The sequence below is a fragment of the Lagenorhynchus albirostris genome, chromosome 7 (genome assembly GCF_949774975.1).
Source record: "Lagenorhynchus albirostris chromosome 7, mLagAlb1.1, whole genome shotgun sequence".
NCBI lineage: Eukaryota > Metazoa > Chordata > Mammalia > Artiodactyla > Delphinidae > Lagenorhynchus > Lagenorhynchus albirostris.
In genome coordinates, this window is record NC_083101.1 from 25,131,192 (window position 1) to 25,154,543 (window position 23,352).

Consider the following 23,352-nt stretch of genomic DNA (forward strand, 5'->3'; position numbering starts at 1 on the left):
AAGAAATTAGAAGACAGGAATTCCCTGGCTGTCCAGTGGTTAGAACTCAGTGCTTTCACTGCCAGGGCCCGGGTTCAATCCCTGGTCAGGGAACTAAGATCCTGCAAGCTGCTGCAGTGTGGCCAGAGAAAATAAATAAAGAAGAAAAAAAAAGAAATTCGAAGACTATATACATGGATACATATGTTAATTATTTCTCTATCCTTTGTGCTGGTCTGGAATAAATGAAGAGGACAAAACACCTATCATCTTTAGGGAGAGGATCAGGCTAAATTTCCTTCTTTTTATGATCACTGAAAGCTGATGACTTCATTCCAGTATTTAAAATACAGGTCATGAAAATATTTTTTTCATTTTAACGGTAATACTAATAAAAACAAGTTAACAGTACAGTCATTATATAATATTCTTATGAATTTATCATTAATAAAATGACAAAATTAAAGTTATTTATTAATTTAATCAAGGTGGTTGCTTCTTGTCAGTGTAAATGTTCTAAATCTTGCCTTCAATTCAACAAACCAATTTGTCATTGGAGTGAGAATGTCTTTAAAAATATCTAGCGTGAGCTTCAAACTCACATTTTCAAATAGGTGCTTTTCCTGTCACCTCAGCCCAGATCAAGCTCACCTCCATAGTTTCCTCCTGGTCACTGGGATGGCTACTTCCTTAGTCACTCAGGCTCATCATCATTTCCCAGACACCCATAATGCTTCCCTTTCTTCTCGCTAAGTCATATTGACTCTGCTCAAATTCACCCTCTCCTTGCTATTTGCAGTGCTATTGCCCTGCCTTAGGCTTTCCTAAACATTACTTACTTAAATCTCTTGCCGTTTACAGGTTGAACTTTCTAAAGAATAAGTTCAGTCGTCTCATTTTGCTTAAAACCTTCAGTGACTCTCTAGGCATGTGGAGTAAAACCCATACTCCTCAATTTGTCCACTCAAGGGCCTTTGCGATCTGATTCTCCCTAGATTGCCAATCATACTCTCTAGTATATTCTCTGATGACTCCCAAGACATAGCTCCATTGCCCTAGTCACTTTTTTTTGCTCTCTACTGTGGCCATGCTGTCATCTCTACTTAGAATGTTTTTCTTTGCCTATTGAGAATTTTCTGTCCTTCAAACTTTTTCTGAGCATCCAGTCTGTAATACAGAACGCACAGCTGGTAGTTAAATACAGGGTACTTATCCTGGGGAATGAGTCAAAAAGCTGTTGGAAAAGCCAGAGGAATGGTGAGGCAAATGAGAGATTAGCATCAACAGGAAGCTGTAGCATGGCTACGGTAGGGCTGGAAGGACAGCAGAAGGAGATGATATTCCTGGAGACCAGGAGCTGGGGCCATCCAATGGGAGCTGAGGCATGAGGGAGATTCAGCCACAGCCAGAGATGCTACCTAAAGCGCAGAGAGAGAGAGAGAGAGAGAGAGGGAGACAGATACCCATACCCTGCCCTCCTGCCTTCCTCCAGTCTCCTGCCTGAGGCTTGCATTGGCTGAACCTAGCCTGAAGCTAGTTGGCAAAGGAACCTGGGAAATGTTGGTTTCAGGATCAACCCTCCAGTGACATAGGGTGGCACAGGGGGTGAGGAATGGATCTCAGAGCAAAGAGGCAAATAACTAGCAGGTACCTGCTCCTGAAATCATTCCTTTTCCATTGGAATCGCACTCAGTTCCAATTTCTCCTTTGTGCTGTTTTAACCTTAGTGAGTCCCTAATAAAACTTCCCTTATATGAGATTTTTTTCTTTTGTATGCGCTTATATACACCACCAGATTGGAAGTTAGTTGAAGGCAGGGACTCTATTTTATTAATCTTTGTAACCCCAGAACTCTGTACAGTCTTTGGAATTTTGTACTAACTCAGGAATATTCCATACTGAATTAGACAGGAAAGAGCATTAACAGCAAGAAAGACTAGGGAATAATTGATTAAGGGATATCAGAGAGGAGACAGAGATGAGAAGAAACAAGAGTCAAAGAACACCTAAGAACAGAGTAGAAATGAGAAGTGAAGAACTGGTAAGCACTTAAATCTCATGGCTTTATAAGTTGTCTGTAATATCAGAGTCTCTTTACATTTCAGTTTTCCTCAGAGTGGAGTCCTTTGGTATGGCATTCACATTGGGAGATCCCGTGCAACTCTGCAAAATGCCACATGCAATTATGTTCTCCAATCCTTTTCATGGCTTGTCCAAGGTAGAAAGCACTTATTAATGCTTCCTGATTACTGAAGGGTAGTCTGCAGAAGGGGAGGTAAAAATGGAGAGGGGAGTATGTGTCATTTCTCTGGGCTTTCATGGGGCCGATTTCAGTGTTGGGCTTCATATACCTTTTGTAAGTCAAGAATAAGCTTCCAAATCCTGACCTAAGATCTTTGATCTCGCTGTCCTTGCCTTGAGTCAGCATCTCCTCTGCTTTATGTACATGTTTCCAGTTTGTAAAATGAAAGCATCAGGGAAAAATATATTTTTGTTTAAAAAAAAATCTCTTTTGCTGTTTATAAAATCAACACATATACTGCCTCATATTTGGAGAATACAGAAGTACATAGAAGAACATAGAAAAATTCCACCACCAATGATGATCACTGTAAGTAATTCGAAATATATATTTCCAGTCTTCTTTTCTTTTCTCTCTCAAAATGGAGTCATACTCTCTATATACTGTCTTATAAACTTCTTTTTTACTTAAAATTATAACATACACATTTTCCTATTTCAGTAAATATGAATCAACACTTTTTAAAAAGACAGCATTATATTCCACTATAATTTATTTACTTAATCCCTGGTTGTTGGATATTTTGGTTGTCATGCCATGTTTTGGGTATAATATGTTACACTGTTATATTAGTTTCTTATTGCTGCTATAGCAAATGACCACAAACTCAGTGACTTATAATACAAATTTATGCTTTTGCAGTTCTAGAGGCTAGAAGCTCACATCAGTTTCACTGGGCTAAAGTCAAGGTATCGTACAGGCTGGTGCCTTTGGAAGCTCTAGAGGAGAATCCATTTCCTTGCCTTTTCCAGTTTTAAGGGGCTGTCTATATTCCTTGGCTTGTGGCCCCTTTCTCCATCTTCTAAGTGTATTGGTTCAGTCACTGCTTCCATTGTCACATGGCCATCTCTCTGACCCTGATTCCTCCTGCTTCTCTATTATAAGGACCCTTGTGATTATATGGGGCCCACTTAGATAATCCAGAATGATCTCCCCATCTCAAGATCCTTCACTTAATTTATGTTCAAAGTCCCTTTTTTCATATAAGTTCACATTCACTGGTTCCAGGGAATAAGCATATTGGGGAGCTATCATTTAGACTACCTCATTGCTCTAAAAAGCAATGCAGGAATCTTTTCAGACCTGTCCCAGCTCTGTAATTCTATGATGAGACTTTTAGAGAGATGACTGAAATTATTGTAGCTTCAGAAAGATTTATGAGAGCAAGTGGAATAGTTGACAGAAAAACTGAGTCAGGACACTGGGTTAATCTGGATCTGCCACTGCATTACTGTGCATCCTGGGGATTCTGCTGCAGCGTCCTCCACATGCTCACCTGTAAGGTGAGGGAGCCGGAGATGCCTTTCAAACTGAATTTTCTATGACCTTTGAACTGAAGCGCTGTAAGTTATATAAATTAAAAACAGCAAAGGTGTGTTAAAGAGATTGATGGGGGGAGATGCCTGTGCAGTATCCCAGGGCCAGACACACAGTAGGCATGTTTTAAGAACTACAAGCCTTGGAAGAAAACGTCACCTCAACCTTAATTAATTAACTGTTTATTAAACATCCACTGTGTACAGGATGTTTCATATGTATCATCAATAGCAATCCCGTAAACTAGGGCTCCTCTGCATACTTTTCAAACAGTTTATGTACTCTGTTCTAGGCTCCACAGTTAGTAACAGAATTGTCATATCCATTTGGATCCAAGTTTATGCTCTTTCTCTTAGATCCTGCTGCCTGTGCACACACTGTATAGAAATAATAGCAGCAGTGGAGTTGAAACATATACCTGACGTTTCTGGAATAATTGGTAATACCACATCATTGAGGATTTGGGCATTTTTGATGCAGATAAATGGTTATTTCTTTATGAACCTGCCTGGCAGGGTGGAATAGAACTCCATTTCTCTCGAAAGCAACTTTTCCTGCCCTAGTCAGCACAGAGGGACTGGGGGAAATTTCTTCATTCTTCTGGCTTCTTTTACTGGTGCTCGTGGTCAGGATGTGCACGTGCTGCACTTACGTGGCCAGTCATTCGCCAAGTTCCCTTGCCTTATGGAAACCAGATGGAAGCTGGAGTCAAGGTTCTCGGCCACAGAAGTGAGGCTGGGCTGCTCTCTGGATGGAATCTCTGAATTTAGGAGGTATAATCCTCTTTCCTTCCTCTCCCCTGCCCCACTTCTGCGTCTAAAAACCAAGAGTCAATTTCAGAGATATAGCCTTTCTCTGTGTGTTGCCCAGATACTTTTTTTTTTAAATTTGTAATTGCAACTTTGTTTGTAGCAAAAGCTCTGTTTGGTTGTCATAAATTGTAACCAAGAGGAATAATATCCACAAAACAGTCAGTGCTAACATATGCTTTGAATAGCCTAGATTGATAATGTGAGGTCTTGCACAACTTTAGTAACTTCTACCAGCATTTTGGGAGAATTAAACAAATGCACGGTAAAACAAACAAACAAAAACAGAAAACAAACAGAAGGCTGGGAGAGTAGGGAGGGCAAATTTCAGATGTGTTGGTTACCAGTGAAACTCAACAAGATTGATTCTGAGTCTTATTCTGGAGTTTTCAGTAAATCAGCCTCTCAAGAGTAGGATTGATCTTAAAGCTCACTCAATAATAAATTGTATCTAGCTGTTCCCTATTGGAAGAGCCCAGGAGTAGTTCTATTGTGAAATATGATTGTCATATAAAGTCCTGCTTTCTAGTTATTAACTTTTATAGTAGTAGGAGGAGTAATGATAATTGTAAGTGTAGAGCAACTGGTGGAATGTAAGATATGAAGAATTGAGGATATCATAAATAGTCACACACTAGTTACATGCCTTGGGGAAAATCCAGTACTGCGGTAAGAGCATAAGATATGAGTCAGAAAGGCACTGGACTCTCTTACTTATTGGCTGTGTGGCCTTGAGTAAAGTATTTAACCTCTCTGTGTTTTCATTTTGGCATCAGAAACGAAGTTAGGATGAATTTTAAATGTGATGTATCTCAGTGCTGGGAACATGATATGTGCTTTAAGAAGTGTTGTACTGGGCTTCCCTGGTGGCGCAGTGGTTGAGAGTCCGCCTGCCGATGCAGGGGACACAGATTCGTGCCCCAGTCTGGGAAGATCCCACATGCCGCGGAGCGGCTGGGCCCGTGAGCCATGGCCACTGAGTCTGCGCGTCCAGAGCTTGTGCTCCGCAACGGGGGAGGCCACAACAGTGAGAGGCCCGGGAGAGGCCACAACAGTGAGAGGCACGCATACCGCAAAAAAAAAAAAAAAACAGAAGTGTTGTACTCATTCCATAAATTCTCTACCTGTGTATTTACATCTACCCTTCAGGTAAGCTTGCAGCAGAGGACCACTATAGGAGAATTCATCTTTGGACACAACCCCTATCCTCCACCCAGAGCCCCTGCCCTTTTCCGGAAGGTCATGGTCCTCTCTGGAGGAGTCCCAGTATAGTGGAAGTTGGTGCCAGATAGCCTTGAACTCAGTCTGAGCTGTGTATCCTTGAGACAAGTCACTTAAAGCAGGGCCAGACACACTGTAGACACTAAATAAGTTTTGGTTGAATAAATAAATAAGGGAATGAGTTGCTTTTTTCTACCCCTTTCTACTTGGAAATTTTTTTACCTCATTCTTCAAGGTCCCATTTACATTACTTCTGGAGACTTCCCCCCAAACGCTGACAACCGTATATTATAGCACAGGTCACAGCCTGTGCTCTTCAGTGATAGATAAATGTGATTTTCAATGGCAGGACTGTGACTTTGCATTCTCTGAATGTAGCCTGGTTTCTGGAAATTGATTTTTAAAGAAATTAATTAATTGAGTAAATGAAAAATAGAAATCCTAAAGACAGCATCCTAACCTCTCCCCCTCCCTCACTTCTGGGCTACTTTTATAGTTCCCATACTCAAGTCCTTTACAGATAATTGGCTACATATTGCTTACTTCCTGCCCACTGTAAAGTCACAGTAATTTACTGCCAGTACTTATGCTTATCTTGTCAGGAAGGTGACCTAGAATATTTCCTGAGTAGAAGCAGAAAACCAAGGTGTATTACAGACCTTTGAAGCATCCAAGACAGATTGACTGATTAGGCAAATATGATTCTGGCTGAGTATTTTCAAGACATTGGCCCACTGAGGAATTCTGCATCTCTCAGGGGATTCCGAGCATGATATACTCCAACCCGAACAATTCTTTCCTTCTTTCCTCTTAATTTCTCTATTTCTTTTCCAGGAAGTGTTCTGCTCTCAGTCAACTCAAAAGCCCATCTTCTCTTTCTTCCTCAGCACATTCAATCAGTTATCAAACCCCATTATTTCTATTTTGTTAACTTATGTAAATTTGCAGTATTGTTCATTATTTCTTTTGAATTAAAAAAAATTATTTTGTATTGGAGTATAGTTGATTTACAATGTTGTGTTAGTTTCAGGTGTATCCAGTACTTGTTAATTATTTGGTTTGGGGTAAATCACTGTATTCTCTGAGCCCCAGTTTCTTCGTAAATAAAATGGGATGATAACCCATTCAGTCTTCCTTACCTGGTTGTTGCCTGAATGAGATTTGATCACGGAAAGGAAAGAGTTTTGGCATTTGTGAAACACTGGCATCGTTAGTGGTCACTGTTTTTATGATTTGATCCTCTAGAGTGACTGGCCATCCCAGTTTGTGCTGGGCTCTCCGTTTTAGCACCAAAAGTTCCACATCCTGAGAATCTCCTCGACTCTGTGGAAACGGGGATGGTTGGCCATCCTCCCCCTTATCTCTGTTCCCTTTGCCTCTTCCCCCGTTCAGTTCCTTCCTATTGGGCATTCGAGACTTTCCAAGACTTCGCAGGTCTGTCTCCACCAACATAACTCACCTGTTATCACTGGCATGATTTCTCTGGAGGAGTGTGTAGATGGTAAGAGATACTTCTGCACAGTAAAACAGAAGGACTGTCCCATGGGAGAGAGAGAAGGAGGGAGAAAATGTAGCTGTGATCAAAGCTGCTACTTGGGCAGGAAGAGTGGTGGATTTCTCCAGGCAGTTGGTGCAGAGCCCCAGAGGTACTGCAGGGGAACTGCCAGGTTCCTGCCAGGACTTCTGGTGTGAGGCTGGCTGAAGCCCTCTGACCTCAGACTCACACTTTGCTGTGTGTGATTCCCAACCTTATGGGACATTGCAGGAAACAAAGGCTTTGAAGTCATTCTGGTCTGGATTCGGGGCAGGGCCTGCTACGTAATTGGCAGAGCCCATGGAAAGGACATGGGGCATGGAAAGTGGAATGAGAGGCCCCAGATGGGGAAGTCAATCTCTCCTTCCCATAGAATCACTCCCTGAGGGACTGTAGCCTCTCTGCAGGGACACTCTTGGTACCTGTATGGGAGTAAGAGGTCCCCACTGAGTCACCCGCCAGACGTGTGTGGTGCTGCTAGCCCATGGCAAGAACAGACACTGCCTTGCCTTATCCAGAGACGCTGCAGGGCACATGCCTGACACTAACTCTCCCCGTGCCCACAGGTCCACTCTAGGGTGGAGAGTAAGGGCAGAAGGCAGGCCTCTTCCTGCCAACAAGACCCCATTGCTGCCCTGGGTGGAGGACCCACTGGTTGTGGGTAGAGAGGGGAAGGCCAGACAGCGGGGAGCTGGGGTCAGGGAACAGGAGGCCAAGAAGTCATCCAGGCAGTCAGGGAGGCATTGGGAAAGGAGAGTGCACATGAGCTGGGGGTTCCAAGCTCCTGGAACATGTGCCATTGGCCTATTAGACTCCATTTATAGAACTCAACTTCAGAGGTAAAGTTATTAAAAATTTCAAAATGGTGACCACTGGGACCTTTTTGAGCACCAGGGCCCATGTGACTACACAGATTGCACACCCATGAAGCCAGCTTGTTCTAATTCTAGTTCGCCTGCCTATCACCCAGGACAAGTCTCATCTCCTTTCTGCCCTCAGTCTCTTCACATGTGAAGTGGGCTCTCATACCCACCTCTCTGGGCTACAATGAGAGGTAAATGATATTTTATATATCATGCAGGGTAGAAGCTCCTTATGCAGTGCATTGGTTTCCTTTTCCCCTGACTCACAGTTTAGTAAGAACTTCTAGCTGCCTTTGGTCAGATTAAGTTCACTGAAAGGGCATTTTTCTCCCCTTAGGACAAAAACAAGATCTAATTCAGCTTTATAATCCTTAGAGCCTAGTATAACAGCACACAGTGTGTATAGAAAATGTGAGTTAATTAGTGAGCAACTTCTTTTCATGCTTTTTTAAGTAGGACTTTTCCTTTTCCTTCTTTGCATCTTTTCCTTGAATTCACAGTTTATTACTTAATCTTGTCCTTTATCCTTGAGTTGTGAAAGAGAGTTTAGGAAGCCCTTGCTGCTGATGTACTATAATATAGTATATGTTAAAATACAGTATGTAAATCTTGGAGTGGATGATGCCCTCTAAAATAGAAAGCAATAGAAAATTATAAAGGAAATAACTAGTTTATTTGACTCTAAAATATAGGAAATTTAACTATATTATTTATTTGTTATAAATAATAATTTATGAGAAGAAAGAAGGCCAGACAGAAGTTTAGCAAAATTTCAGGAGTGTTTGTCTCTGGAAATAGGAATTGGAGTTTATTTTTTAGCATTTATTATATTTTTGAAATTTTGTACAGTTAACAAGCATAATAAATTTACGGTACATTATTTTTCAAATATAGAAACCATCACTTTAGGCCTAGGACAAGTGCCATTTCTTCCATACAACAAGTTATTTTCCAATCTGTTCTAACTTTATATATACCACAACCCTATGAGGTGAATATTCTTATTATCCTCATTTTGCAGATGAAAACACTAAAGTTAAATGACAGTAAAAACTTGACCAGGGTCAAATAGCTAGGAGTGGCAAGCCTGGTGTTTAAACCTCAGTTTTTCAATTTTCCAAAGCCAGGCACCTTACCTACCACATTGTCTTCTAAACTTCTTCAGTGCTTTGTATGTTATTTAGTACACTCTGCTTTGCTGTTTAGGTATGTTGGTTCTTATCTATTTCTCCTTCTAAACTGGAAGCAGTGTGTGTTTAGCGGCTGTGGTTTGCCTTGGATTCCCACAGAACCTCACAGGCAAGAGGGGCTCAATAGGAACCACATGTGGGTTGAATGAATGTTTGACAATGAATGAAGGGTGACTCCACCTAGCGTGATGGTAAAGTTTGTAGTCAGTACCATCTCTGCTTTTTATTGTAGCTACCTCCTGGGAAGACTTGGATTTTCTGCCAGGAGTTTAGCTGTGGGTGCCAGCTTCTCAAAGCAAAAGCAGCCTTATGTTTTAAGAAGTGTTTGTAAATATCAAAACAACGAATATTAACCTGGAGGTCATGTGCCTAAAAGCCAAAGTTGTTCTCTTTTGTTTGACCCCAGTATGCTCCAAAACGGATTAACGAGTGCTTTGGTTCCTGAGGCATTATGACAGATCATAATAATTTATGTGTTGTTGGAAGAGATTGTTTTAAAAATAATAATTTAGGCCAATTGGTGGCCTTGAAAAGGCCTTACAGCTTTTGGGAGGTGTTTATGGGATAGAACGAGGGCTTCTTTGAAACTAAGAATTACAAGAGTAGGGCTCTAATACATTTTAACCACACCATTCTTCTTATGAGCTTCTGCCAATGGCTGCTAAGGTAGCCTCACCACATGAGCCACAGTCTTCGCATCTTTGGGCTAAAACTTGTACATACTACAAAGCAGTGTTTCATCAAATACATATCAGAAATTTGAGTGCATTGTATTTCCTAGGATATAAGGATATCTTTTCCTTTCTCCCCTCCTCCATCCCTTTCTCTTTTAAAAATTTTAAATTGACTCCCACTGAGTTTATGTGTTCCTCAAAGAAATGTGACTAAACCAGCCAATCATGTTAACTGTATTTATTGACTCTACTGTCTTATTGGAGAAAAAACAATACAGAATGGGAAAATATTCTTTGTTTCTCCTGAGAGCAGATTAGAGCTTGCACGTGTGGAGTTTCAGAATATTGATTTGCATTTGCATAAAATAACTGCCACTTAGCTGTAGGAGACAATTTGCCACTTGGCTACACCTGATTGGCTCAAGGATGGATGTTGAATCCAATCAGATTATCTGCCCTGAAATTTCTGAATTGTTACCAAGACATTAGTTGCAGTCTGGGATATTTGTTTAAATTTAGATAATGAAATATTAGGAGCTTGGGAGAGGCAGAGAATAAAAGAGACACAAAGAAGGAGTGAGAACATGAGAGACCCTGGGAGAAGCTGTGTCTAAGGTCTTCCAGCCCATCCCAGGGGGTTTGGTTGCTCCCCAAATGTGACTTTGAATTTAATGCAATATTTTTCTCCTTCTAACAAATTTTCCATCTTTATTAAGCTGCTTCAAGTTGGTTTTTGTCACTTGCAAACCAGAGAAACTTGTGTATGTATCTATTACCACCCTTACCACTTTGTTTTCAACTAGTCCGTGGGTCACTTTCCCCCATTAAATTGAGAGTTTCTCAAAGTTACAGACCTGTTTTTTCCTATCCTTTGCACTTGGCATATGTCTGGCACAGAAAGAAATGCAGTGATTATTGATTGAAACAGATACGAAAAGGATAGGGAACGGAGATGTTACCTGTGAGCTTAATTCATTCATTGAGGAGATCTCCCTATTAGAACAGTAGTTGCCTGTCATTTTTAGATGGTATGAGTATACTCTGATTCATCTCAGCTATATCTCAAGTCATAACAGTATATATATACACATGTATCTCCAGGATTCTGGGAAATCATTTTGGCAATAAAGAGGGGAAATCGTATTTCAAAAGCCAAGTAGATGTTAGAGAGATAAACTTAGTAAATTGAGATGCATATCTATACAGAAGAATTGATTCTTGATAGAGAGTGAGAACAGAGAAATTGGTCTGGGGACAGATAATAGAGGAATGACTTTAGTCTTGCGAAGACTTTATTTCCCAGAACTGGCTCCAAGAGGACTCCTGAATCCTCAGCATTTAGTGTGTGATACTGATAAGTATTCCCATACCCAAGTGGGGGTCTGTATGCATAGGGAAAGCTTGTGTGCTCACACGGTTCCCTTGGGAGAGATGGAGGGTAGTCAAGAGCTGATTACCATGCCCAGGCACACTCATGTGAATCTGCCAAACTCAATAGCTGCAGAGGCCTTGACATGTTTTCATTTCTGATTCTGCCCTTATAAAATGTGTTGCTAATTAAAATAGCTGCCAGCGCAGACTCCTGCAAGGAAACCCATCCACGTGCTCAGAGGCTGTTGTTTTCCATGTTCCTAACTCTCATTAAATAAATAGAAACTACAAAACCAGCAGCAGAACCCAACTGTCGGGGAGAGCTTAAGGGGGGTAGCTGCCCACGTGTAAGTAATCAGGTGATACGATAATTCAACCTTCCCTTCAATAGAGAAGGAAAGGGTTAAATAGCAGATTGCTACTTCTACACAGTGCTATAGGCGTGTTTGATTTGGCAAGTGGAAAAAGAAATACGAAAACACATGTCCTGACAAAGTCAAGAATTATCAAATTGAATTCAATACAGTTACCGAATTGAATTTGGAGTATGTCTTTCTTCTTCATCTGAGCCATAGTTTGTGCAATTGTTTAAAAATTCATATCTACTCATTTTACTCCTTGCTATACCGCCTTCACAGGCTTCCCATTACGCCTTGCATAAAGCTTAAGCTCCTTTACATGGCTACAGGAACTCTCGTGATCCAGACCTCACTTACTTCACTGGTTTCTGGTCCCATTGCTCACTCTTTAGCCACACCAAACTACTTGCAGTGCCCTGAAAGTGCCACATTGTCTCTTCCCTCCATACCTTTGCACACACTGTTCCATATACCTGGAATGCCCATCCCAGCTATCCTTATTTCCCTGGTCAACTCATAAACAATTCTACGGCTCAGGTCAGGAGTCTGCTCATTCCGTAAATCGTCCCTAATATCTCCACTTCCCCACCCCGAGTCTGGAGAGATATCTCCTTTGAGCTTTCCTGGCTCCTGCTCTATCCCTTACTATTGTGCCTTCTCATGTTGTAATTGATATGAATGAAGGAAAGAACTGCTCCGTAGCTATGTTTACAGTCCAAATCTCAGGGCACCGAAGACCCTAATGTTGCAGCTATCCCAATTGTAAAAAGAGGGATTGCAAAGCTGAAACTGTATGGAGGACTGAGGACCAAAAAGTACTAACCAGTTTTAGACACAATGTTTGATTAGAACTATGAAGTGATAAATTCACTCATTCATTCATAGATTGAATTATTTTTTTAAGAACTTACTTTGTGCTAGACCTACAGGGAGTACTGGGGATTACAAATGTGACCTAAGTGGTTCCTTATAGCTTGGAACTTACAACTTAGTTAGAAAGGCATACATACATACATACACATACAAGCAATTTTTAAACCACAGACTTAATTAAACCTACAAAGTAAAAGCAAGGCATTGAATGAAGGCTATAATAGGGAGATCTAACCCAATCTGAGAGTCAAGGAAAGCACCCCTGAAAAAATGCTATTCAAGGTAAAATAGTAAGGATGTCTGTGCTATAAGACAGGGTAGGAGGAAAAGGATACCAGAAAAAAGGAACAGCATGTGCTTCCTCAGAAGCAGGAAAGAGACTGACGTGTTAAAGGAACAACGGAAGACCAGTGGAATAGAGCTATGTATATGGAGGGAAAAAAATGAGCCTGGAGAAGTAGATGGGATGCAGATCATGCAGAGCCTCGTAAGACAGGGTGAGACACTCGGATTTTACCCTAAGTGTAATTGGAAATCACTGAGAGGATTGAAGCCTAATTTTAAATCCAATTTGCAGTGTTAAAAATTATTTTGGCAGCAGTGTAGAGAATTGATTGGAAGGGACAAGAGTGGAAGAGTAGACCAATTGGGAGGCTGTTACAGTATTTTCAGGAGAGATGGTGACTTGCCCTAAAGCAGTTGGAGAAATGATGCAAAAGAGTACCTGGAGTCAAGAGATATTGAGGAACTAGAATCATTGGCCCTCGGGACTGATTAGCTGTCAAGGTTGAAGCAGAATGGGGTATCAACACTCGACAAAAATAGGTTCATTCAATTAACAAATAACTATGAACTGGTTATTATGTGCCAGATAAGCTAGTTGAGGATGGCGTACACAAGCCTCTGACTGCCTTCTCTCAAATATTGCAATACGAATCTGTTTATAAGAGAGCATTAAAAAGTTTACTTTATTTCTGGTGCCTAATTGACTGTAATACAAACTTTTGAAAGAACATTTCCCACTAAGCTGTTGTCAGCTCATAGATTGAACTGATCACAACTCATAATCCCGTTCCCACCCACTGCCATTGAAGACAGTTAGTTCTCTTTCCATGAGCACGCCTTGCAGTCTTGCTTCTATGCCCCATCATATAGTTCTAGTTGTCACTTAGGATATTTTGAGAATCTGTCCATCAGCCCTTCCTCCCTGACTTGCATGGTCAGGTAACACATTGAATTATGCCTCAGTCTTTTATTAACTGCATATTAGGCATGTTACTAACCTCCCTAACTTCAGGGTTCTCCTCTCTGAAGAGTCGATTTAATTGATGTCAGTATCACTAATATCCTTTATGGGTAATGACATGTATTGTGCTTCCTAATGTGACATAATATGAAATAAAGCAACTCATCTGTGATATTTTCATGTCACAGACTTTTTTTGTAGCATCTTTATTGGAGTATAATTGCTTTACAATGGTGTGTTAGCTTCTGCTGTATAACAAAGTGAATCAGCTATACATATACCCCATATCCCCTCCCTCTTGCATCTCCCTCCCACCCTCCCTATCCCACCCCTCTAGGTGGTCACAAAGCACCGAGCTGATCTCCCTGTGCTATGCGGCTACTTCCCACTAGCTATCTATTTTACATTTGGTAGTGTATATATGTCCATGCCACTCTCTCACTTCATCTCAGCTTCCCCTTCCCCCTCCCCGTGTCCTCAAGTCCATTCTCCACATCTGAGTCTTTATTCCTGTCTGCCCCTAGGTTCTTCAGAACCATTTCTTTTTTTTTAAGATTCCACATATAGGTGTTAGCATATGGTATTTGTTTTTCTCTTCCTGATTTACTTCACTCTGTACGTCTTGTCACAAACTTTTAACTAAAATATAACCAAACCTTTAGATCCAACTTCCAGCTTACTGGAAACAAAAGATATAGACATCATGAGGAAACAACACCATAAGGGAACAAGTCCAAGAAGTGGACATTCTACATAACAACTGGCCTGGCCTTTTCAATGGGCCCTGGGAATGGGGACTGTTCTAGATTTAAAGGAGCTAAGAAAAGAGACATAATAATCAAATGTAATACATGGTCCTTGATTGGTACAAGCTTGAAGGTACAACTGGGAAATTTTGGTATGCAACTGGGAAAGTGTGAATATGAAAACTGAAGTAGATGACGTTAAGGAGTTACCGCTGATTTTGTTGGTTGTTAATTTTATTAGGTATGGTTATTTGAAGGAAATGCCCCTTATCATTTAGAAATGCATAACAAAGTAGTCAAGGGAAAAATAGCCTAATATCTGTGTTTTACTTTGGAAATTGTGTGTGTGTGTGTGTGTGTGTGTGTGTGCACATGTGCATGTGTGTATACATATGAACTAAAATGTAGTGAAATGTTATTAATTGTTATTTAAATCCAGGTGATATACATATGGGTGTTGATTACACTATTCTCTCCACTTTCTGTATTTAATAAAAAGTGAAACAGATAGATATATGGATAGGTAGATAAAATTATACCTATATTACAATGTTGTGAAGGTGAGAGACAAGGTGTGGAAAAGACCTAATTTGCATTATCATTAAGTAAATGAGTACTCTCCTTCAAAACAATTTTCTTCCGGTCAGTGCATCAAACCTCACTCAAATCCAGAATCTCATTGCATTCAGCAACCATGTATTAGCAAAGCTTGGTCAGAAGTCTCTGGCATCCCTTGGAGGGTAATATGGATGTGAGCTGGCAGACTGGCTGTGTCATAAACATGTTTGGTGGAATAAACTTTTAAAATTTCTGGTCTGTTCACTGCTGGGCACAGAAATACTGCAATCCTTTTCCTACTTAAAAACCAAACTCAAATAATATATTCATGTTTGGATTTGTTAAAAAATGGAAAGGTCTTTGCTGAGCTGGAAACATGGTCTTCACACACAAAGTTTGATACTTGCCTTAACATAGTTCTGAAACTCACATTCATAAAGGAGTTTTACTGGACTCCTAGTCACAAGCCATTTTCCGGACTTCCTCTGTTTCCCCCAGGTCTGCCCTAGATACATACAAAGAAGGAGTGAAGTGTCTCTGACACCTGGGAGAGTGGGAAAAGCACTACACTAGGATGAAGTCAGGAGACATCAGCTTGTGGTGTAATGTGGATGCGTCACACACACACATATCTGAGTCTGATCTTTCTGCCCTGACAGTTATAGATAGCAGTCCCTTTCACCCTTAAAAGTGTCCTGGTTTAATGATAAATCAATTTGTCCTCCCCAATATACAGCATGTTTCTCTTCTGGGTTCTTCTGTGAACTGACTCTTGACTCATCCCCCGTTAATCCCTGTCCTGCGCCCATTTCTGCACTGCCACCTCCACCTTGCAGTCTTCCAGCTGTGTCAATCTGCTTGAAGGTGCATCAGTGAACTATTGCGTCTCTCACCTCCATAGTTGTATTTGATAACCCATCTGCCTAGGGTGTTCTCACATCCTTCCCACCTCTCTCTGCCTAGCTAACTCCTTTCCTTCCCAGAGGCTTAAGTCATCTGCTCCAGGAAACTTTCCTAGAGAACATAGAGGGAAGTTGGGTCTTTCCTCCTCTGGGTTTTAGAAAATCTAAGGAAGCTCTCATTCTCAGGGTGGTACAAGTGCTAACTCTGCAAGTCACATGACTCTGACAGTGAGTGCCTCCTTAAATTTTACACCATAGGCACCTCGGTTGCCTTACCCCATCCTGGCCCTGGTTTCAACATCTTCTATATTCCACCATCACGATTGCACTGTAGAATGATTTTGGTCTCTCTTTCTGATCGTGAACTCCTTTAGCTGAGGGACCATGTCTTTTTCATTACTACAACCTCAATCCTTAGAAGTGTGCCCGGCACGCAGGAAGTGTTTATAAATGATGGTTGAAATAGGAGAATGATGGAATAAGGTAAATGGTGTTGGAGACACACCTGGTATTAGAGACTTATTAAACTATCAGGTACCAAATGGCATCTGCTGGAGAGCTAGGAGAGGATTCAGAGATGGAAAAATTGGATAAAATATAAAATTCGTCATCTGAAATATACCTAGTAACCAGATACTGGTGAGCTGCTTAACAATACTACCTGCCCTCTAGAGAAACCCGAGAAACATTGCCTAGGCACACGACCTAAAACATCAGCAAAGCTTTGAGCAGGGTGGAATCAGATCGCCCACTAATGCAGGTTTCCTCCAAATAGGGAACCCCCCTTAATCTCCTCCATCCTTCTTCATGCTTCCTATATCATGTGTCCATGGTATCAGTTTGGAAGGAATGTCATGGGCTGGACTTTAGGAAGCCTTTCTCACGTGCCCATCATCGTACTATGCCCTTCATGAAGATTATAGTCTTTAATCATCTCAACAATGTCATGAAGCAAGAGTTCATGTCCGTGGTCTATGATGAGGAAAGCCAGAGATGTTATGTAACTTGCCTAAAGCCACACAGCTAGGAGATGAATGAAAAAGAGTACCTCCAATGCTCAGGGCAATTAAAACTTGATTATGCTGATTATAGCCCTATTCCCCAAAAAGCTGTCACAGACTAGAAATAAAAATAGACTCATGCAAGTATTTGAGCACCTGCTCTGTGCTCTACTGTGGGTGTAAAGTGCATGCAGTAAAACTTTGTTGGGGTGGGGTGGAGAGAGAGGAAAGATAGATACTAAATGATTCATGGGTGGGTTTAGAAGAGCAAGCATATTCTCTTATAAAATATTCTTCAGGGGAGAATGCATAAAAATGGAAGTACCATGTTTGCAATAATGCCAAAAGCCGTAAGACTGAAGAACCCCAGCAATAACAGAACTGTCTCCTTCAACTTTCCAAAAGACAAACACCTCTCCTGTGTCTTGCGCCTGTAACTCACCATAGGTAGGTCTTTGTGTGCAGAGTAAGGTAGAGGATGAGATGATTGTGCAGATAATTTTCTGGAGAAGTAGCTGGCAGTTGTTTTCCGGTGCATTTTCTTTTGGAGAAGTTGCATACTTTTGAGAGTAAGGAGCTCAGATCTCAACTTTATTCTAATATGTGTAAACAGAGTCTCAGCCTTCACCTGGCAGACCCACTGAGGTTTGACGTGGAGCCCCCCATTTGGCCTGTTTGATTTCTTTCTTTCCTGGACAAACTCCTATTGTGTAGGAGCCCTGTGAAAACTTCAAAAAGGCCACTAAGGCCGAAATGTTTCTCAGTTCATTTTCACATTACTCACTCATCATTTCCAGAGGCCAGTGATAGGAGAGCTCAAGTGATTTCAGTCAAGTTTTCCCAACTGAAGCCCCACTTTCTGTGACAGAGTTACAAATGCTTTGAGCTCCATTTTGCATACATTCTAGAGAACTTCGTGGCAGAGTCTGTGAAGTGTGTTTTCATATTCTTTGGATTTCGTCTTTGTAGCACGGCTTCATGGAAAAACATCGCATTCCAAGTGTGACTGGGAAGTTTCATTCACCACAGCAGTTGCCAATAACATGTGGAGAGTTTATTGCCCCTCCAGCGAGCTCATCAAATCCAAACAAAATGTGTGCACTGTAATTTTAGCTGATTCATTTCCATAAGATGCAAGTTGATGCTATTTACTAGATACCCAAAGACCAATTTAAGAGTCTAAACTATGGTGGAATTAAATATACAATAGTTTTTGACTCAATATATATCATTAGAGTCTTAGCAGGAAACAAATGGCGTGCTCAGAAGGGTTTCGCTGAATATAGTTTCGTGAAGAGGGCGTGGGCATGCTTAGGGAATGGACAAGGAGTGGAGAAGTACTCGGGAATTGTCAACACCAGGAAATCTTGCTGCCTCAGGCAGAAGGGGCGACAGGTAGGGGTTAGAGGCTGGAGCCCTGGAATTACTCTGGAGGGCCCAACAGGACTTGTAGCTGTAGGAATGCAGCATGGCTCAGCACAGCAAGGCTGGGTGGAAAGAGGAGAATAAATTCCCCAACCTCTCTCCTTGTATCCTCTAATCGCTTGCTGATGCTGCCCATTGGCCAAGCCCGGCCAGAAGCCAGAGAGCAAGGGAGACTGCGAATACTCATCATTGAGGTCAGTCTGCTGGGGGTTCATGACAGACAGAGAAGGGAAGAAATTGTCTTGGGGTATCCCATACCAACCGACTTCAGATTTTACTCTGACAGAGTGGCATAACAGAATGAACATAGGTTTAGATGTCAGAAAGATCTGGATTCAAATTCTACCTACTAATGATCAGATATTGCGGTCTTTCCTGGAGAAAACTTGTTGGACCACCTCAGGAGAGTTTCAACTTACCTTCTCTGAGTTTCTGTTTCTTAATCCAATAAAATAGAAATAACGATAACTATTTACCTACCTACCTAACTGAGGTATTGTGAATGTTGAATACGTTGCCTCGGTAAAGGAGCCTGACACAATGCTTGACACATGGAATGTATTTGGTATTTACTGATTTCTCCAATTAGCCTTCTATCAGTTATCCCTTATATGGTGAGATGTCTACCTTGTGGAGGTTGGAGAACCAGTCTGACTGTCTTTCTCTTACTGAGTTATTGCTGGAAGTCCCCTCTTGACTCATAGCTGGAACAATGAATGGGACTGTGTTTTCCCTGGAAACTTGTTTATTTGGGTCCCCCTGTGGGGAGAGAATCCACCATTTGGATGGTGTCACTTCTCTGAAGAAAACCTATTGGGACATCTTCACGTGAATTCCAGTTTTATCTCTCTGTAGGGACACTGGTTCTTAGGGAACAGTTCCCTGCAATGATATACAAGACTTCACTATTTCTTCAGCAAGTTTAATTCCCCATTCATAAACTGAGGTTCAAAAGCTTGTCTTTCCTCCTGGTATGCATTCGTTGTTGACAAGGCATCAGCTGCTTTTCCAAGAACTTGACCAATTCAGTTCCTGATAGTCAGGGCTATTTCTGTCTTACCTGAAGCTACTAGGGAGCTAGCTGTTGGTTTATTGTTGTTTGTTGTTGTTAATGTTTGCTAATTTTGGAATATGTGGGAATAATTGGTTAGTTGTGAATTTTGACTGTACCCTTGGAAACAGTACTGGGGGTTAAAAAACAAAGGGTCACAAGAGTCATTCATTTGATTTCATTGGTTTAAACTAGCATTTTCCACTGGGCATAATCCCTAATTCCCATAACCATCCTGTACAGTAGTGTCTTATTTTCAGTTGAGGAAACTGAGGCTCAGATAGATGGGGTGACATGTCCAGCTGGTAAGAGGTAAAGCTGGGCTAGAGATCATAGCTCTACATGAATCAAAACACAGGACTTTGTCTATCTCTAAGATGGTTACAGAGAGTCAACTGCAATATTTTCATTCTGCTCTGGCCTTTTAAAAATAAAAATCGCAAGACTGTGAGTTTCCTCATGACAAGGGGTAAGTCTTATTCATCTCTTTCTTTTCACTGATGACCACTGCCCCTACCATAGAGTGGGTGCCTGATTAATGTTTGTTGAATGAAAAAATGAATGACTGAATGAACCATGCATACAAAGATATTTTTGTCTCTGTCGCATTTTTCTAATGCATATTTATATTTCATTTGACAGTGTTTGCAAATTGCATAATATTCCCCATCAGCATAACTTGCAGTGTGGAAATGTTTCCATATGCTAGATGTTTCCCCTCATTTGACTGAGGGAGAAGAAAGACTAAGAAAAACATCACATAGTGGCTAAGCATGCATATAAACACAAGTTATAGCATGTACTGTTCATGAATGGTGTAGTTTAGAAGGGTGATTCTGCAAAAATATTGAAGTAGACATTCAATTTGGGTCGGTACTCGTTGGGAAAATGTTCTTGTGCAGCTAAATATAGTTTTATATTAATTCACTATGTTGTAGGAGGTATAGGGTAGGGAAAAAGAGCATGGGTCCTGGGGCAACTGCTTGTATTCAAATCCAGGCTCTACTACTTAATAGCTATGTGATTTGGGCAACTTATTCAATCTGTCTGTGTCTTAGTTTAACCCCTTTGTAAAATGGGAATAAGAATTCCATCTCCCTCATGAGAAGGTTGAACAAGCTAAATAAGTTAATACAGGAAGGGTTCCTAAAACTGTGCCTAATGGCAAGGCTCAAAAAATGTTATTGTCCCCAAGCCCCATGGAGTCTAGTTCAGAAAAGTCATATCTTTTTCACCTCTCCGTCCCCATTATCTCTTCCTTATTTCAGGAGCTCGAGTCTTGCCTCTCTTTCTTTACCTTCCAGCTCACCCTTCACATGAGGCCTAGAGTGAATCCTTGAAGACTCACATTAAACCAGACCCTTCACCTTCTTCAAGCAATGCCATTATTCCCTATCAACTTCACGACCAAGTACAATCCCTTAGCATGATGTTCAAGGTCCTTCATAATCTCGTTCCTTTTTCCTCCCCTGGCCTCATCTCTCATCATTTCCACATGCATGCTGTACTACAAATATCAACAAATGCCCAAAGTTGAAAAAGTTATATTGGCTTGATGAATAAGTAAAAGTAAGAGGAGTGAGCAGCTAATTTTGCTCATGGGCTCACAGAAAGCTTCAATGAAGAGATATTTACATTGTATCTTGAAGAATAAGTTGATAGTGGCCAAGCAAGGTCGGGTGAATGTGACTGGGTGGATCACGTAGACTGAGAGAAGGATTTGTGCACTAGAACAGAAAAACAAGTATATTCATGGAATGAGAACTTGTCTAATTCTGAGTGGAATGAATTAGGGGGTAATTAAATGTGGGAGTAAGGGAGAGGGGAGCATCACAAAGGGCCCCTAAGTCTGGCATGAATGCCTGGATGGAATAGTGATGTTGTTAATGGAGATGAGGAATATACAGGAGAAGGTGTGTGGTGTGTGTTTGTGTGTGTGTGTGTATGTGTGTTTTGAATTGGGAATAATAGGTATCAGTTTTGTACACAACTGTACAAAAACCACCTGAGAATATCCAGTTCTAATCTCCTGATCTCGTCCTCAATCCCAATCCCCAGACCTGTTTCCCAGCAAATTTCCTTATCTTAGAAAATGGCAACTCTATTCTTTAATCTTCCATGATTCCTCTCTCTTAAATCCTATTTTTGATTCTTCAGCAAATTCTGCTGGCTTTTTCTTCAATGTATATACAGTATATGAGCATTTCTCACCATCTTCAAGGCTACCATCAAAGCCACCATCATCTTTCACAAGATTATTGAAAGAGTCCCTAAATGCCTCCCTACTTTTCACCTTGCCCTCCTTCAGCCTATTCTCAACTCAGCAGCCAGAGTGGTCCTCTTAAAAAGAAATAAGAGGGCTTCCCTGGTGGCGCAGTGGTTGAGAGTCCGCCTGCCGATGCAGGGGACACGGGTTCGTGCCCCGGTCCGGGAAGATCCCACATGCCGCGGAGCGGCTGGGCCCGTGAGCCATGGCCGCTGAGCCTGCGCGTCCGGAGCCTGTTGCTCCGCAGCGGGAGAGGCCACAACAGTGAGAGGCCCGCGTTAAAAAAAAAAAGAAATAAGATCATAACTCCTCTGTTCATAGCTTCTCAAAGACATCTCCATCTTAGAGTAAAATCCCGAAGTATTTGCAGGGGTGGTTTGCATGACTGAACCTTCCCAACCCCTGGCCCCACTGTTACTCAGACTTCCTCTTCTCCTACTTCAGCCCTCTCTGGCAACACACTACCACATTGGTTTCCTTAGTGTTCCTCAGACATGCTTGATGTGCTTCCACTTATGAGACTTTCCAGTGACTGTTCTCCTGCCTAGAATGGCTTCCTCAGATGCCCATCTAATCAACTCCCTCACCTCCTTCAGGTCTTCACTCCAGTGTAATCTACTCAGTGAGGCCTCCTCCAGTTACCTTATGTAAATTGGCTGCTCCCTCTTACCTATGATCTCCCAATCCCTCTCCTACTTCTCTGAATTATTTGCTTTAGTGTGTAGCACCATCTATCGTACTCTATACTTTACCTTTAGATTTTATCTATGGTTTGTTTTCCTACCACTCTCTTGCATCTATAATATATGTTCCATGATGGCACTGATTTTTTATTGTTCTCCTCTGTGTTCCCTGTATGTAGAATAGTGCCACAGTTGCTCGGTAGATTTTTGTTGAATGAAAGAATAAATCCACATTGGGACTATAGCCGTGTTTTGTTGCAAAAATCTGGTACTCAGGAGGCAGATTGGGGTTAAAGATAGACTTGGCAATTCTTAGCAATGAGGTGACAGCTATGGGGGAGTAGCTAAGACAGGGCAAGGAAAAGATATTTAGTGATATTTTTTAAAAGACCAACATAAAAACTGGGAAAAAAATAATAATTAAAGACTGTACAAATTACATGTCAGAGTTGAGAGCAATGGCTTTGTGATTACAGACGAGTTAAAATCTTTGTTCCACCAATTATGAGCTTTATGACAAGTTTGGGCAAGTGACTGGATGATTCTTGGCCTCCATAGTTTCAAGAGTAATTGAAAAAAAAGAGATCTCCACTTCAGAGGCTGAGAGAATTGACCAATAAAATGCATAGAAATCAGTTAGCAGAAGATAACAAAGAATATATAGGTTGTTGTTGTTGTTGATACTAACACCATTATTACGATCAAAATCCAGCAAAGAATTCTGAAAAATAGAAGAAGTAGGAGAGCATAATGGAAGGTAAGTAAGGAGAAGTCGTCAAGAAAGAGGGCAATAAATCAGTAGATGTTGCTCTGTGGTCAAGGCTAGATAACCTAAGGAGTATATAAGGTCCTGGGGTAGAGCTATTTGAGAGAACAGTTTCACTGGAATACAAAAGTCATAATCCCATATTTTAAAATGAGCTAATGTTTTGTGGAAAATAACAGTAATTGTCCTAGGAAAAAAATCAAATAAAAACAAAAC